Genomic DNA, 16,280 nt, shown 5'->3' on the forward strand with positions numbered 1-16,280 from the left:
CAACCACACATTCTTTGGAGAGTTGAAAAGCTGTGGAAAAGACATAGCTTCCTCATTGGAGCCCCACCACAGTCAGACACGAAAGCAAGTTGCTTCATGTTATCTCCCTGGTAAAACCGCAAAATAAACTACACAACAGTTTATTCGTCGTTTGTCGAAACTTGAAACCTAGGTAGGAGCTTCTTCTTTTTGTCCATTACGTCCCAACAGGATCTTTACGCCTTCTCACATTTGCTATTTAACAAGTCAACTAAGTCTGAACCATTTATTGCATTCTAAAGTTGGTAGCACACATTTCAAAACTCGAAGAAAATTTTGATTAGACCAGGAGTTGAACCTAGCGCATAAAGCATAATTTTGTAGTATAACAGACGAGGCTAAAGGTGGCCCTAGACCACTGTATGCAGGTAGATACCAACACTTTTCGTATCTAACAAAAGACTCTTTGAATGACAATTCGAAAGGACTCACTTCACTTAAATGACGCCGACGAGCACAGGCCCCTTTACACAAAATCCACCACCTACACATTCTCCTCTGTTCTCTCACCACACTCATGCGTGCTATTGTTCTGTGAAACCACAATTCCCTTTGCTTTCGTGCTCTGGTCCCGACCGGTAAATTCGGATGAATCCAATCGTCGTAGTCATCACTTTTCTTCTGCTGGCGGGAATCTCGACGGAGGCGTAGGTATGTGTTTGAATCGAAAACCACTCGGCGTTGGCAAGCATTGTACCTGTAATACCGGCAAGAAGAACCAGACTCACATTCGTAAAGTTTTCCACCCGAAAACGTGCCAAAGAACATTTTCCGAATGATTCGGTTTTCGGTGTTTGCTTCTCTAGAGTAAGATAGGCACTAATGGTTACGCGTATGTCCCGGCTTAGATTATCAATTTTGACCGTAACAGCACTCTGACTGAATGAGTTTGCACTCTGGTCCATACTCTATCAAGAGAACAATCAGTTGTTTAACAACGTTCTCCGGAACATAATCAATGTGATTGCTTTCAAGTGCACGGCACGTCTCTCTTCTCGATGAAAAGTTTTGACGATTTTTGATGGGGTTCAAGAAAGGCAAGGCATAATTCTGCTATGAATTCAACAACTTTGTGTGCATTCTGCAACGAGTGTTACACCCCATTTACTTCAATCAACGACCACTGCACTCCCAACTCAATCCTTACATTTCATGGTAAACGAACGTACTGCACGTTACCGATGATTGATCTTTGCGGTGCAATGTGCTGACAACTGTAAATTTTTCCAAAACAACATAATCAATATGCCCCCACAGCACCGTCCAAGGCCACGGTGGTTGGAAAAGTATTAAACCGTGGCATAAATAACGGACTTCATTGGTCTTCACTTGGGGATATGCTTATGACAATCGTACATGATGGAATTACAGAGACAAATCAAAATTTTTTGACATTTTTGTCTTCTGAGCGCCACACTGAAATTTCTTAGAGATATTGTTCATATCTGAATTAAAAAATAAGGAAATGGAAATTGAAAATATTTAGACCGTTCGTTCTGAACAAAATTGCAACTAAGTTTAAAGAGCTACATTACTCGGTTTGTAGCTAGAGTGACTTTGGACAAAAAATGCCCAAAAATTTAGTCTCCAAAATGTTATCAACATGTCATAAACTACAGGTCTAATGAATAGATCAACATAAATCCCAAGTAAAATTTTTAGTTTTATAAGGGTTCTGTAGACCATTATTAAGACTTGTAGACTCCTTCAAAGCCTCGATAAAATTTGCAATGTTATTTGGGATATGTCTTTAAACAGCCATTTCCCATAATGCTTGATAAATAAGTTAGCAATACCGCTGCCCTAGTTGTGGAATTCCGAACCTATGTGGTTTGACTTAAGGCCAATGAACTAAGAATCATCTTTGTTGAATTATACGCCACGATTTAGTTCCTTCCCGACCACTGTGCGACGGCCTGAAGCCGAAGTTTTCTGATAATTGATGGCTGAACGAGGTTGTCGATTCGAAAATTCATAGCATTAAAAGGTGGTGCTTGGCATGCCCTAAACTATGGAAATCAATTGATTGATCGTATTTGGCATCACTGGCGTGCTCCCCATGCTGGTGCTGGTGCTTTTGGTGATGGCATATAATCCTAGCTCAAACGAATAACAATGCAGCCCAGTAAGTCAACAACATAATTTATTATTTACTAGGTACGTGCCCATATAATTCGGGGGTGAATTGATCACTCTTTATCGGAATAAATATCTAAAGGGAAAGCTTTCAACACACTGATTACGTTGTACATGTAGGGTATACGTCCCTAACCTCGGTCTAATATGCAGCCATCGATTACGTTTTTAATCATAACTCATCAATGAATTTACCTGCAAACGATATTCTACTGCTAAATGGTATGCTTAGATATGCTTATCATGTCGTTTGCTATCAGAAACCACGAAAAGTTGAAAAACTTACTTTTTTTAAGACAATAACTCACGAGGGAAATGTATGTAATATGGGTCTATTGTCCCCAAATTGGGTCTATTTATGGATGCAACTTCGTCCTATCTTGTTTGATCCTCAAAAAAACGCTCTTGGTAACGTTTTCTGATGTATTTTTTTTATCACTATCACTGTTAACTTAATGCTCTTCATTCCTCAAAACATTTCTTAGAGAAAATTTTACGAAAACTACATTAAATCACTCAATTTAAAAATTTAAAATTAAAAATTTCGCTTATCGTCTTTTGACCGCAGAATATCTAAATCAGAACATTGTGATGTTCATTATACAGGTTTGGCAGAAAAAATCTCCCTTCCTGTTCGTTCCTTATCATCCAAATGCAAAACAACATTGTTGACGTTACTCTTATTGCTATATGCTGTCAAATGAATTTCATGGGCCATAGTTAGGAACATAGAAAAGAAATGTGTCCCTAAAGTTGGGTCCATGTTTTACTTGTGAAAACGTTGTTAAACAATTAAAATAAACATAAAATATTCAAACAGCAACTGTAAGTTTTACGTCTAGTGTGTATTATCAGGTAATTCCAATCAATAAATGCCATAATCAGGCCATTTGATGATCGTCAGTCAACCTTCCCATCTTAACCTTATAAGTCATGGCGGCTAAAAACTCCGAACATTGTGATATTCTCAACCAGTTTTATTACTTACGAGAGCTGAAAATGTATTGAAATGTTGTGATATAAATTGATTTGTGTGTGGTACACATTTATCAACCATCAGTGATCAATATTTTCCTTATTTTTTGTGTAATATTCCTTAATTAATTATTTATTTGCGTGATAGGCCGAATGAAAGGACTAGACCCACATTACATACCGTAACCCTACATGGATGCTTTTCACTTTGGGTGCATGAGAATTTAATGGAAATATTTGAATCATTGGGATTCTAAATTTGGGATCTCTGCAAAATTGGCGGGCTCACTCGATGTATGTTTCTAGATAATAACTAGATAAATGCAGAAAATGGCAATGAACAGAACAAGTTGGTAATATTTTCAAATGACCCTTACACGTGACAAATCAATAAAATTGTCAAATGTTTGGGTTATCTAATTACTGTATTTTTCACTGATTTTTAAACTTTTACCAAACAGTTGTTTAGTTGATTGTTTTAAAACTAGTTCGATTATTTGGAAGGCTCAATTGCGTTAACTTTACGGAGCCGATAGTTCATTGTTCTTTGTTTGTAACAAAATTCACTTAGTTCTATGCCTAGTAGGAGTTGTACCGAATACTCGCGGCTTACCCGAAATTAGAGGGGTACATTGTCAAACGATAGGAAAAGGGGAGGAGCTTGGGGGTATGTTTTCGTTGTCTCATCAGAGCGATGTCAGCAGTATGTACGGTAGTGTGGCTCTAGATTCGTCTAGAGTTCGACCGGCTATGGTGACCAGTGAAATAAAAATTGTTTGAAAGTTTGTTTGGAACACACACGGCGGACGATAGGAAAAAAATCAATGGGGAAATTTTGGTAATGTAATTTTACCGTTCCGATTAGGGTTGATAATCGATAACCATCGATAACGTCAGTGTCTGCAATGATGAATTAGCATTGCAGATGTTATAAACGGCTCATTATTTGAGTCAACAGATTAATTGTTTTACAGTTGCGCGTCAGAAGGTGATTTTCGACAGTTATTAGTATGTTTTTCCACAAACTATTTTCGTAGGCATAGACTTTGTGGGTCTCGGCATGAAACGAGGTGAGGTGAAACGAATACAATTTAGTCGAAGCTCTGCATTCGCATTCGTTAAAGTACATTGAAAATATTGTTTCGTTAATAAGCGTGAGAGGTTATTTCGTAGAAAGAGTTTTCCAACTCCCCGGCAAGGTGACAGATAATCTTAGTTTCACGTACCCACTTGCAAATAGTAGATGTCGCCACACAACGCAAACAAAAGGACTGCCCTTCACCGCCGCAATGGTATTTCTCTATGGGAAGGCAACTTTTTGTTTCACCATGTGTGGATGTCAAGCAACAAGCAAGAATGTCATGTGAAAAGAGCGATTTATGATTTTCGTGGTGAAATGAAATAAATCTAAACAAATTGGAACAGATTGATGGAAGTTTTTCTTATATAATCAAATAGAAATAAAAACACATTGGTTAATTCTATTATATTTTGCTCTTAAATATTATCAGTCTTGAGAATAATGTTTCTGAGCATACTTGTGCGGTGAAGACTTGCAATAAAAAGCCGTATCATTAAAAACAGTTTACTTCCCCATCTTTCTATTGAGGGGTGAAAAAAAAACACAAAATTGATTCTTATTCGCGGTGAGTAGCAGGTTTGCTGTGTGAACACTAACATTTCGTATATCCATTCAAACATGAAGAAATAAATAAAATAAATTAAAATAAGCGTCTCTCAACAAAAGATATTCATAATGAGCTTCTAAAACGAATAAATTTCAGTGATTGTCTTTTGTTACACCCGTCCGTTTAATTACCATTGTTCCCCACCAACTTGAAGTTTCAAGAAACAGATGAGGCTATCTGTTTTTATGTTCAGTATTTTATTTACTTTATTTACATATCTGCATTCGCCCTATTCAGATAACACTTCTGAAATTTGTGAGTTTGACAGAACCACCAGCACCAAATTTTCGGAGTACACTGGAAATGTACTGGACTTGTCAAGTTGCCCCCGGGTTGGAGTTTTCGTACATAACACTATTTTTTTGTGGATCATACGATCATGCATGTCATCGGACGCTCGAACATGGAAGCTTTCCGCCTGATGATAGTGTTAGTGTGTTTATTTAAAAGTTGTGCTACGATACAATCGGTTTTCTCCTCCTTGTTGTGTGCGTTTGTGTTGCAAAACAAAGCAACGGTCTTCGGTGTGATTGTGTTCGTAGAAGAAAAATATTAGTGAGTGTGTAGTGCTGCCGTACAAATCTGGAAGAGCGGGCGATAGTTAGCTGGCGAGACGGCGATGTTATCATCTCAGGCGTGCTGTGGCATATGCTGACAGCAACGTTCAACTTCATGTGCGAAAAAAAAACATCACGATAGCGATAAGTGGCATGCTGTGTTATCATGGTGGAGAACTTGGTGAGAATGTTCCATTACAACTATGTTTTTTGATTTGCTGTTTTTTTAAATATTAGGTATCGACATTTCCCTTCTGGTTGCCCGATTTTTTGTTCAACCTCTTGTTTGCTCACTTTACATACCATGTAACTTTATTGTTCCCAGCATCCATTAATTACGTCACAATTTGATTATTATAAATAAACTTTCCCTTCTCATTTTCACTACGCTTTTCCTATAACAGGGGCTGTTTGTCACAGATTTCTAGAACCCTCATCGACTCTTCTTAAAGCGTGACGTATTGAATGGATGGCCCCTTTTGATGCTGCTCGGCCTAGAAATTTTTCCTGTTTGTGTATGTTTCTTTCCCCATGACGATGTAAATGTAGTTGTCTCGTGTTGCTTTTGACTCATGACTAGTAGAGGAGAACGAGCGGTGTGAAACTGGTCGTCCCTTTCTTTTGCTCGTGTTTGTATGGTACAACGTGGTGGACGAACTATTCAGTATTTCAAACGAATTAGATTCTTCCTCTTATTGACATAAGTTTCGCATAGCATAAACTTTTATGCGAGTTTTTATGTGCGTGGTGCTCCAGAGCTGCAGTGTACGGGAGCTTTTTTAACAAGTGTTAGCAGAATGACCGACGGTGCTTATAAGAGCTAGATGAATGATTTTCCATTTCCCTAATAATTATTTAAATCACTTTTGTCCAGATAGTATTTATTTATTATTTATAGGTTGTGAACCAGGTTTTTGTGTTGGTACTTCACATTGTAATTAAACGGAATACATCATTCTTTAACATCAATATTTCTCATTTTGTTTCAGTCAAATTAGAAATCCGTTAGCCCACAATGCCAAATGATTGAATTAATATTATACAACATACTGAACAATATTACACAAAAAGCATTATTTTCTATTGGCCTAGCTTAGCTGTAAATATGTTGATTTCTTGAATACAATTTTTCAGTTCAAAATACCTGCATACATTTGTCAAATAAATTTTATTTGTCATTACCTTGATTATTCGTTCAAATATTAATTTAAATTTTATTAGGTAGTCGCGAGGGACGTCAAGTGATCTTATGCCCGCCTTAATTGAAGACACCAACGTGTTTGAGGTATATCCCGGATTCCATGGTCTCTACAAGGTTGTCTGTTGAAAATTATACTTATGTATTAATTTGTTTAAAATCAATGTTTCTCCAAAGTTGCAGACAACAAATTATTGTTATGAAATTTCATTCCTTAACAATAAATGTTATTTTATATTGGCTAAAATGATGATATGTTCTTTTTTATTTTTTTACATAATTTTTCAGTACAACAAACCTGAATATATTTTTCATTTTTAGAATAAAGTTAATGATTCGGTAGGATCCTTGTGATTTTAAAACATTAATGCATTGCTATCAACATGAAAACATTTCAAACAAATACTAATTAATACACTATTGTGTCATAATTATATTAACGGATCTTCTCACAGTAGCAGCACATTGCACCCCTAGTGGCTTTAGATGGGATTGATTACAAGTCTTCAGAAGTAAGTGCCAATCTTTAATCCATATTGAATTTTGGGTAAATAGAGAATGTTTTTGATTATTTCATTATTCTTTTTCAATCGTTGCTACAATGTCATCTTTTATTTAATGGTATTATATGTTCCATCAGACTGCATATTATTATTATTATTATTTCATCTCATTATATTATGCTACATTTTTAATTACAATTTATGTTCGTTCATCACATTATGTATTGTTTAATAGTATTGTACTATGTGTAAATGTTATTACAGACTTCATGTTATATTATATTATTATACATGCTTATTTATTTATTTTACTATTATTCTTTACTCCTTCTTTTCATATGAAATTGTGTTATATAATATTAAATTGCATTTCATCCGTTTATGGTTTATTGCATCATGGCATTAGTTTTCAAATTATGTGATATTAGCTTTTTATATTGAATTCATGGTAAAGCATTTTAGATCATCCAGGGCATCTGTAGGAGGGATTTCGTTTTCTAGTTATCGGATTCCAATAATTTAAATTTTGATATTCAATGACAGCTGAATGATTTTATTTTTCTTTTTTTTCAGAATTAACATAACTGCAATATATAGATACATACATTTGTTTGATATTATTGCTCATATACTGTCTGCGGCTGAGGAATAGTTCTAGCGACGTTTCATCATTACCTGCAGCCCCGCATTGCCAAAAGCATTTCCAGTCGATGGTGTGTTATAATGCAATTCTTCTTTACCCAACTATTGTATTGCTCCTCTCAAACGTCAATTGATTGCATGTTAATGCAATTATGTGTTAATTTTCCATCCGCTGATCCGAGTTTTTCCAAACACTGATCTTGATATGTGTTTTTCAGCCTTTTTTCAACTTTTTCAACTTTTTTCAGCTCTTCAAAGGAGAAACATCTTTAGATTTGTATTGTAATAATTTATTTTTTCAGCATTCGTTCAGGTTAATTCAAGAATAGTCTAATGCATCGTACTTTGACGCGAAGCGCTGTGCATTATGAGATGCTCGATGACCCTGGAGGGATCGTTTTTGCTTACTGAGCAGAAAATCATGGGTTCAATCCCAAGCTCTCCGTCATGACACTTTTAAAATTCATGATCACTAAACAAAATAAATATGTTCTTTCGATAGCCGGCTATCGAGAGAATAAAAAAAAAACAACAACAAATAAACAATACATACTTTTGGTTGCATCGCCAACTTTTCGGAGATGAACCAGCCTGCGGCTGAAAATCTCCTAAATAGAGATAATAATAATAATAATGCATCGCCAACTTGAGGTGAATCCTGCACATGAACATACATATTCATGAGTCGCCTTATATGAAGATCCTGAATATTACTACATACTTTGATATATTGTTTTACAACCTGTATTGTTTCTAGAGCGCGCTAGGCGTTGATTTATCTAAATGTTGCTTGATAAAATTAAGCAGATAAGGCAGAGGAAGCAACAACAATACTTAACATTATATGCTTATAATTATTATACAGGTACCAACGACCAATGATTTATAAATAACAAAACTTGTTTATTTTTTTTATATTTTGTATTTCACTACATATATTATATAAATTATACATTGCATGATATACTATTACTATCAGCTTAATATTTCAGTTTACCCAAGCAAGTCATCGAAATTAATATGAAGCTGATGAAGCAGAGAAAATAACAACATTAAAGTCATGGCAAGTCATGTTAGTTATTTATCACAATTTTTAGCATAATTGTTAGTATCATTTGGGCAAAATATATTTAATTGCTTAATATATCCTATACATTTCAGTGTTGCATCCACTTACCATTGTGAGCTGAGGAGGTATAGAGCTGCATCTTATTATAAGTAAAATACTTCTTCATTGCTGTAGCAACTCTATTATCCATATAAATGTATTTCATTATGTAATATTTTAATGTTCTGATATATTTCATTTCTCCATTGCATATATTTTCATTATATAAATAAATACTGGGTTGGGAGGGAGCATCAGGGTATCATTCAAACTGAAACTGGACAATGGTATGATTGACAGCCGGAGTCTAGGAGGGAATAAACACTATCATTTTCTTTATCCTACCGATTCGATTGTGGTGGTGTGAATTCTACTCCAACAGTTTCAGGGCGATTGACGCGCCCTTCTTAACAAACCATCCAGTAGGAAGCTTAATAAGTATTGCAAATTGTGTTATTCGATTTGTTGGAGCGTACCGTTGGAAGGAGATTCTTAAATTCCCGTGGATTTCGCGTAAGTGTCTCTGCTTACGGGTCCGCCCTTCCGTTTTTGGCCCTTCATACAGCGATATTGTGAATTCAGATCGGTAGCTCAAATTGATCTTGCTATTAAGTGGAGCTGCATACAAGACAAGTCTTGAAAGGATGGTGGCTACCTTACATACATACATACATACGATCATGCATGTCATCGGACAAAATGTTAACTTTACGGCTTATTTGTAAAATACACGAAGTTACTTTCGTAAAATCTGCTTTCGTATGTGATACGAAAACAATTCGTGTATACATGCGCTTATTAGTATGCGTTGTGAAAATCCGCTTTCATATAAAAATCCAATCGCATTCAGTTCATTGCCTTCTTCGCGACGCGTTCAGAGTTCGCTAAGTTCTAAGTTCTCTTAGCTAAGTTCTGCAAAAAGTGCGTTTTTAAGTGAAATTAGACAGGAAGAAACACTTACGAGCCAAAACTGAGTAAGTACCTAGTTACAGAGTTTTTTTTTCTCGTCCACTTCTCCAATGGATGCAATGTGCAAAATACAGTGAGAAATCCTTATTCCCGGATGGTTTTTTCGTACGTATTCTTTTTTGAGGTTATTTCGACGTGACAAAAAAACATCCGGAAATTAGGATTTCTCAGTATTTTGCATATTGTATCCATTGGGGGAAGTAATCAAATATCGCGTTGCCCAACTGTCTTCCAGTTCCCCTGATATTAATTTAATTAACTGCAATGATCGATTCTTTTCGTCGATTTTCTCTTGTTAATTTTTTAATTTATTTATTTATTTATTTGAGAGGGAAAATCCTGCTTGGATTAACACTTCAAGCTGAACAAAGCATTAGGTTATATGTAACATTGACAAATTCTCTTTGCATCCTCACGGCCATGTTAAGACATTCCCAACTAACACAGATCTATGAAAAAAAGCTATTATCTAGCTTCTAATACAACAAACATCCAATTAGGCACAAAAGCATTTGTAAACAAACTTTCTAAGGCCCTTTACACGCGAACCGAAGTACGCTCACGCAAACCAACATTATCATCGGATGGGAGCAACTCTCACCTTTCCGTAAGTGGTATTGGTTTACGTGGGCGTACTTTGGTTCGCGTGTAAATGACCTTAGAAAGTTGGTTTACAAATGCTTTTGTGCCGTTATTAAATGTTATGCCTGAAATATCATATTTTGTCTGACTTTCAGGTGAGTATGAACCATACACAGAATCATACATATACGAAAATATAAGCTTTTTTTTGGTGTAGAGTCAAAGAAATGGATTGCTATATTTGTGGTGTTCGCTTTGACCCTATTCGATTTATGACAAATCATTTCAAATTGTTCCATGAATTTCCTGAAAAACATCACTATCAATGTACATTTCATGGTAACTGCAACACCTTGTTTGGTACTTAAGTTCATTGACTCGTCACTATATAGGCCACACCCAAGATAAGGTTTCAATTGACAAGAGTGGTATTAAATTCACTCTTAAGCTTCACAATAATAACAATTTTACTCGGAAAGATGTTTTAAACATTCAAAAAAGCGTGATGAATGAAATTATTAATCCAATTGTTGGCTCAGGTAAGAAATTTTTTGAGCCAGCATTGTAATAATAATGACTTGGAGCATCGCTTACAGTTAACGTCACTCGTTCAAAAAATATCAAATCCATTCTACAGATGTGAAAATGAGCAACAATTGTTCAACTGGCTTTCACAAAATGACTACGTAAGCGGTTATGAGGAATTCGAAATCAACAAATAGATTGGTGAAAAATACTGTCGGGGAGAAAATGTCTACGATGAGGTTGATGTTACGGGAGTTCTACTACCCCTTTTATTTCAATTTCGTAAAGTTTTTGAGAAAAATGACTTGCTTCTCCATACACTTGAAAATATGGAATCGATTGCTAATCGATCGTTGCTAAATACACATTTTATCAATGGCGCGTTATGGCGTGCAAAAAATAAACCATTTGTTGATGCGGGAAAAATTGTTTTGCCGTTTTTTCTTTACATTGACGATTCTGAAATCAATAACACCCTTGGGACGCATACTGATCCCGTATCTTTTGTATATTATTAATTTCCGGTAGTAGAAAACTCTGAAATTTACTTGGCAGCAATTATCAAAGGACACGATTACAAGGAGTTCGGTAACGAGAAGTGCCTAAGCGCCTTAATTCGGTCTATTCGGGATATGGAGGAGAATGGAATTCTCATAGAAACATCAAAAGGAGAAAAGAACGTTCATTTTGTTCTAGCACTTTTTATAGGAGACAATTTGGGTCTAAATAAAGTTCTTGGATTCACCTCATCATTCAATCATCAGTTTTTCTGCAGATTTTGCAAAACTCCTAAGTCAATTACGCATATTTTGAGCACAGATAAATGAATTTGTCCCGTAACTCCCAAAATTATTCTGAAGTTGTAGCGGCCAATGACCTCAGTTCAACAGGCATTAAAGAACAATGCATTTTTATTTATTTATTAGTCGTCAATCAGTGTAGACCGTTTTACAGTTTTACTTAAACGCTAATTGTTACAATTTTACTTCAATTACTTGCATAGCATTTATATTTTATTATTGATGCCTAGCTAACCTCGTGAAGAAATTTTTTTTAAGCGTACTTTTATTCATTGTTATGTCAATATATTCACAGTATGTATTATAGCAAGACATCATTCTATTCAATGGGCTGTTTTTGGCATAGTCTGTTCTTTGATTGTTGATGCTAAACAAATTTCTATTCCGCAGTGAGCGAGTGGGAGCATAAAAATTGATATTTTCCAAAATCTCTGGACTGTTAACTCTTTGCGAAATCACATCGTTTATAAAAGCAATCATTGCGAACTCTCTTCGCTTTTTGAGCTCATCTAAATTAATTAGCATACAACGCGATTCATAAGATGGAAGTGGAAAACTCGTCCAACCCAACTTTCTTAGAGCGAACAACAAGAACTGCTTTTGAACTGATTCAATGCGGTTTACATGTGTATCATGATATGGAGCCCAAACTATGCTACAATATTCGAGAAGAGGCCTCACATATGCTACGTAAAGTGTTTTGATTGTGTAGGGATCATTGAAGTGCAAACTAAATCTTTTAATGAACCCGAGCATGTTGCTTGCTTTGTAGATAATGTTATTGTAGTGATCAGCAAAAGTTAACTTGGAGTCGAGGATAACACCTAAGTCTCTGACTTGATAGGATCTTTGGATTGTTTTCTGGCCAAGAGTAATTGTGTCGTGTATTACAGCTTGCTTTCTTGTGAACGATATAGAATTGCATTTATTAATATTTAGTTCTAACAAATTTTTCTTACACCATGTGTAAAAAACGTCAATTTCTTGTTGAAATATTTGAAGATCAGGTGCTTTAGATATCTCCATGAAAAGTTTCATGTCATCAGCATATATAGAAACATGAAGAAATTTAAAAATATGTTCTATATCGTTGACAAATAAAATAAACAGTAATGGACCAAGATGTGAACCTTGTGGCACACCAGATGTTACATTAACTATGGTGGACAGATTTCCTTCAAATTTTACCTTTTGCGTCCGCCTTGATAAGTACGACTCGATCCATTTCAGTAGCCTAGGACTGAAGCCTAATTTGGATAGCTTAAACAGCAAGAGTGGTATATCAACTCTGTCAAATGCTTTACTGAAATCAGTATATAGAGTTTCTACATAATTTCCTTTATCCATTGAGTTTAAACAGTATGACACAAAATGTATCAAGTTGGTAGTTGTAGATCGTCCTTTAACAAATCCGTGCTGTTTGCTAGTAATTACCGACCTAATCTGTAAGAATACATTGTCATTAATGATGGATTCGAATAATTTAGGAATGCTTGATAATATAGCAACTCCACGGTAATTTTTTACATCAGACTTTTTACCACTTTTAAAAATTGGAATTAAAAATGATTCCTTCCAAATCGGAGGAAGTACACTCGACTCCAAGGATAAATTAAACAGCCAGAACAAAGGTTTTGCTAGCTCCTTCGAAAGTGACTTTAAAAAAATAGGTGGTAAACCATCCGGTCCAGCACCTTTTGAAGCATCCAAGGTTTCAAGACCACGTATAATTTCCTTGAGAGTTAAATTATCCACTGCGATGTTCTTCATTGGCTCGGGGAGATACGAAAAATATTGATAATCTCGCTCATTCTCATCATGAATTGTATAAACGTCCTGAAAGAAGTCAGCAAATAAGTTACTAATCTGACTAGGAGTATTGCCCAACTTACTGTCTAATTGCATTTTGGATGGAAAGCTCTTGGATTTTTGCCTTTCTTTAACATAGTTAAAAAAGGATTTTGGGTCTGACTTAATGTTAGTTTCAATCTTTCTATTGTGCTCTTCATATGCATTTTCAATTTCTAAATTAAGTTGGTCACAAATAGTAAGATAATAGGTAAAATTTTCATCATTTTTGTTTCTCTTGTACGCTTTATGAGCTTTCTGCTTTCTGTTTCTAAGATTTATTATCTGTCTATTGTACCATATTGGTGTTTTTGCTTTGGCTTTTTTCTTTTGCTTCATGGGCACTGTCTGTTCTAGAATAGAATAAATAATCTGATAGAACATCAACTGCATGTTCTGTATCATGACTACGGATTACAAGTTGCCAATCTATACTGTTCAATTTATTTTTGATAGCTCCATAGTCTGCCTTACTGAAATCGAAATAGGGGTCTGACAAATTATTATCCACCATTGCGGTTTTTTCAAGTATCATTATGGAATATTCAATAGCAGTGTGGAACACTTCATTTTTCCAAAGAGGAGAAGGTGACTCTGATACGCAAAAATCGTCAGTCATGGTAGTAAATAGCAAATCTAAATATCAGTTATTTTGATTTTTTATATGATTTACTTGATTCAATCCAATTTCTGCGCATTTTTCAAACAAAGTATGAAGTGTTTCATTTTCCCCCATAATCGGAATCAAAATGGATTCATTTTCGTCATCTACAATAAAATTAGCTGCCCGTTGATTAAAATCTCCGTATATGTGAACGTTTGCTTCAGCCTCGAATTCCGACATAATACTGCTAGCAAGACCAAAAAATTTTTCAAATGCTTCTTTTTTAGCATGTTCTGGTGGAAAATACACAACCGCGAAAATATGAACACGATCACCAATAATTAATTTGACCCATACATGGTCAAACTCCTTGTTCTTGCAAGATGAAATTTGCTCAGATTCATACTCCACGCTAACTGCTATTAACACACCTCCACCGCATTTTTTGTTGGATAATAATTTATCGCGATCATCTCTATAAACATTAAAACGATCGCCAAAAACTTCTTCGTTATTAATACTAGAATCCCAACTTGTTTCTGTTCCTAAAATCACAGGAAAAGTGCAAGCATTAACTTTCTTGTAAATCTCATTCACTTTGGTGGCGCTTCTCATTCTATTAAAATTCTGACAGTAAATGACCAACTCCTTACTTTCATCATTAATACTATCGAGTCTTTCCACGTGACTACCAACTATGCTGTAGATTTAATGCACGACGTTTTTGAGGGTGTCTGCCACTACGATATTTGTCATATCATCGGATACTTCATATCAAGCAAATATCTAACGATAGAAACATTGAACACACGTAAACATATGTTTAACTATGGGGAAATAGAGATTGACAATATATCCCCTGAAATTACCCAAGCTCACTTAAACAAGTTCCACTTGAAAATGACCGCGAGAGAGATGATGTGTTTTATACATCTATTTCCTCTTATGGTTGGTGACCTCATTCCGGATGACGATGAAGTATGGTTGTTTCTTTTGAAATTGCTAGAATTGATTGATGTTCTTCTTTCTTTTGAAATTTCACATGATTTGGCAGAACGACTACGTTTTATAATCAATGAACACCACCAAGATTACGTTCAACTCTTCAAAGACACGTTGAAGCCCAAACACCATATTCTGTTGCATTATTATACAGTGGTTCTGCAATCAGGACCTCCAAGGCATTATTGGTCTTTTCGTTTTGAAGCGAAGCATAAGGAATTCAAGACGTATGCTCGCAACATATCAAGCCGAAAAAACATATGCATCTCCATTGCAAAAAAGTATCAGCTGAAATTCGCCCATGCCATACTAGAGCCTGCTAAGCCAGCGTATACCGTACAACCCCATCACGCTATCATTACAATACACTTTGATTTGATTCAAGTCTTCTGTGAGAATCATAACTTTGATCGTAACAATTTTCTAAGCTATTCAAAATGCATCTATAAATCAAAAATGTACAAACAAGGTTTTTATATTTGTCAATATCTAGATGCAGTTTCAGTTGAAAATGTTACAATATTTCAAATAAACGAAATAATCTTATTCGTGGATTCTCCATGTATCCACGTTTGTAAGAGAATTAAAGTTAATAACTATTATGAACTTATGCAATCGAAACGTGCAATCCCTTAGAACAGAGCGAATACTACATTTTGTGCATCGACAATTTAGCTGGCCCCCTATCAACCTCCACAAAACGGCTCGAGGGTTGAACATGATAAGGCCGAAGCAATATTGCTAAATTAGCATATTCACACAAAAAATAGTATGTTTATCGTATTCATGTATGTCTCAAAGCTGTGCTATCGCTAGATGATGGATACCTCACAAGAACAACCCGATACACCAATGATATCAACGCAAAATAGTCCAGAAACAATGACGCAATTCGTGAATTTAGCAGATTTTTGTCAAGTTCCTGTGATAAACATAATGAACGTTGAAAACGAAGATAACGTAGGTATTAAACCCGGATGAAGACGAATCCCGGGCACCGAATCTTGATACAACAGACGGAACATGTACATGCCAACAGCTTGTCCAGCAGTACGGAAGCACCGATACTGATATACTCGAATCGCATGCGTTGCTCAACAGTTG

Source organism: Ochlerotatus camptorhynchus, unplaced genomic scaffold (genome assembly GCF_037179485.1).
Source record: "Ochlerotatus camptorhynchus isolate MF236.1 unplaced genomic scaffold, CSIRO-AGI_Acam_v1.1 ptg000087l, whole genome shotgun sequence".
In the NCBI taxonomy this organism is placed as follows: Eukaryota; Metazoa; Arthropoda; class Insecta; order Diptera; family Culicidae; genus Ochlerotatus; species Ochlerotatus camptorhynchus.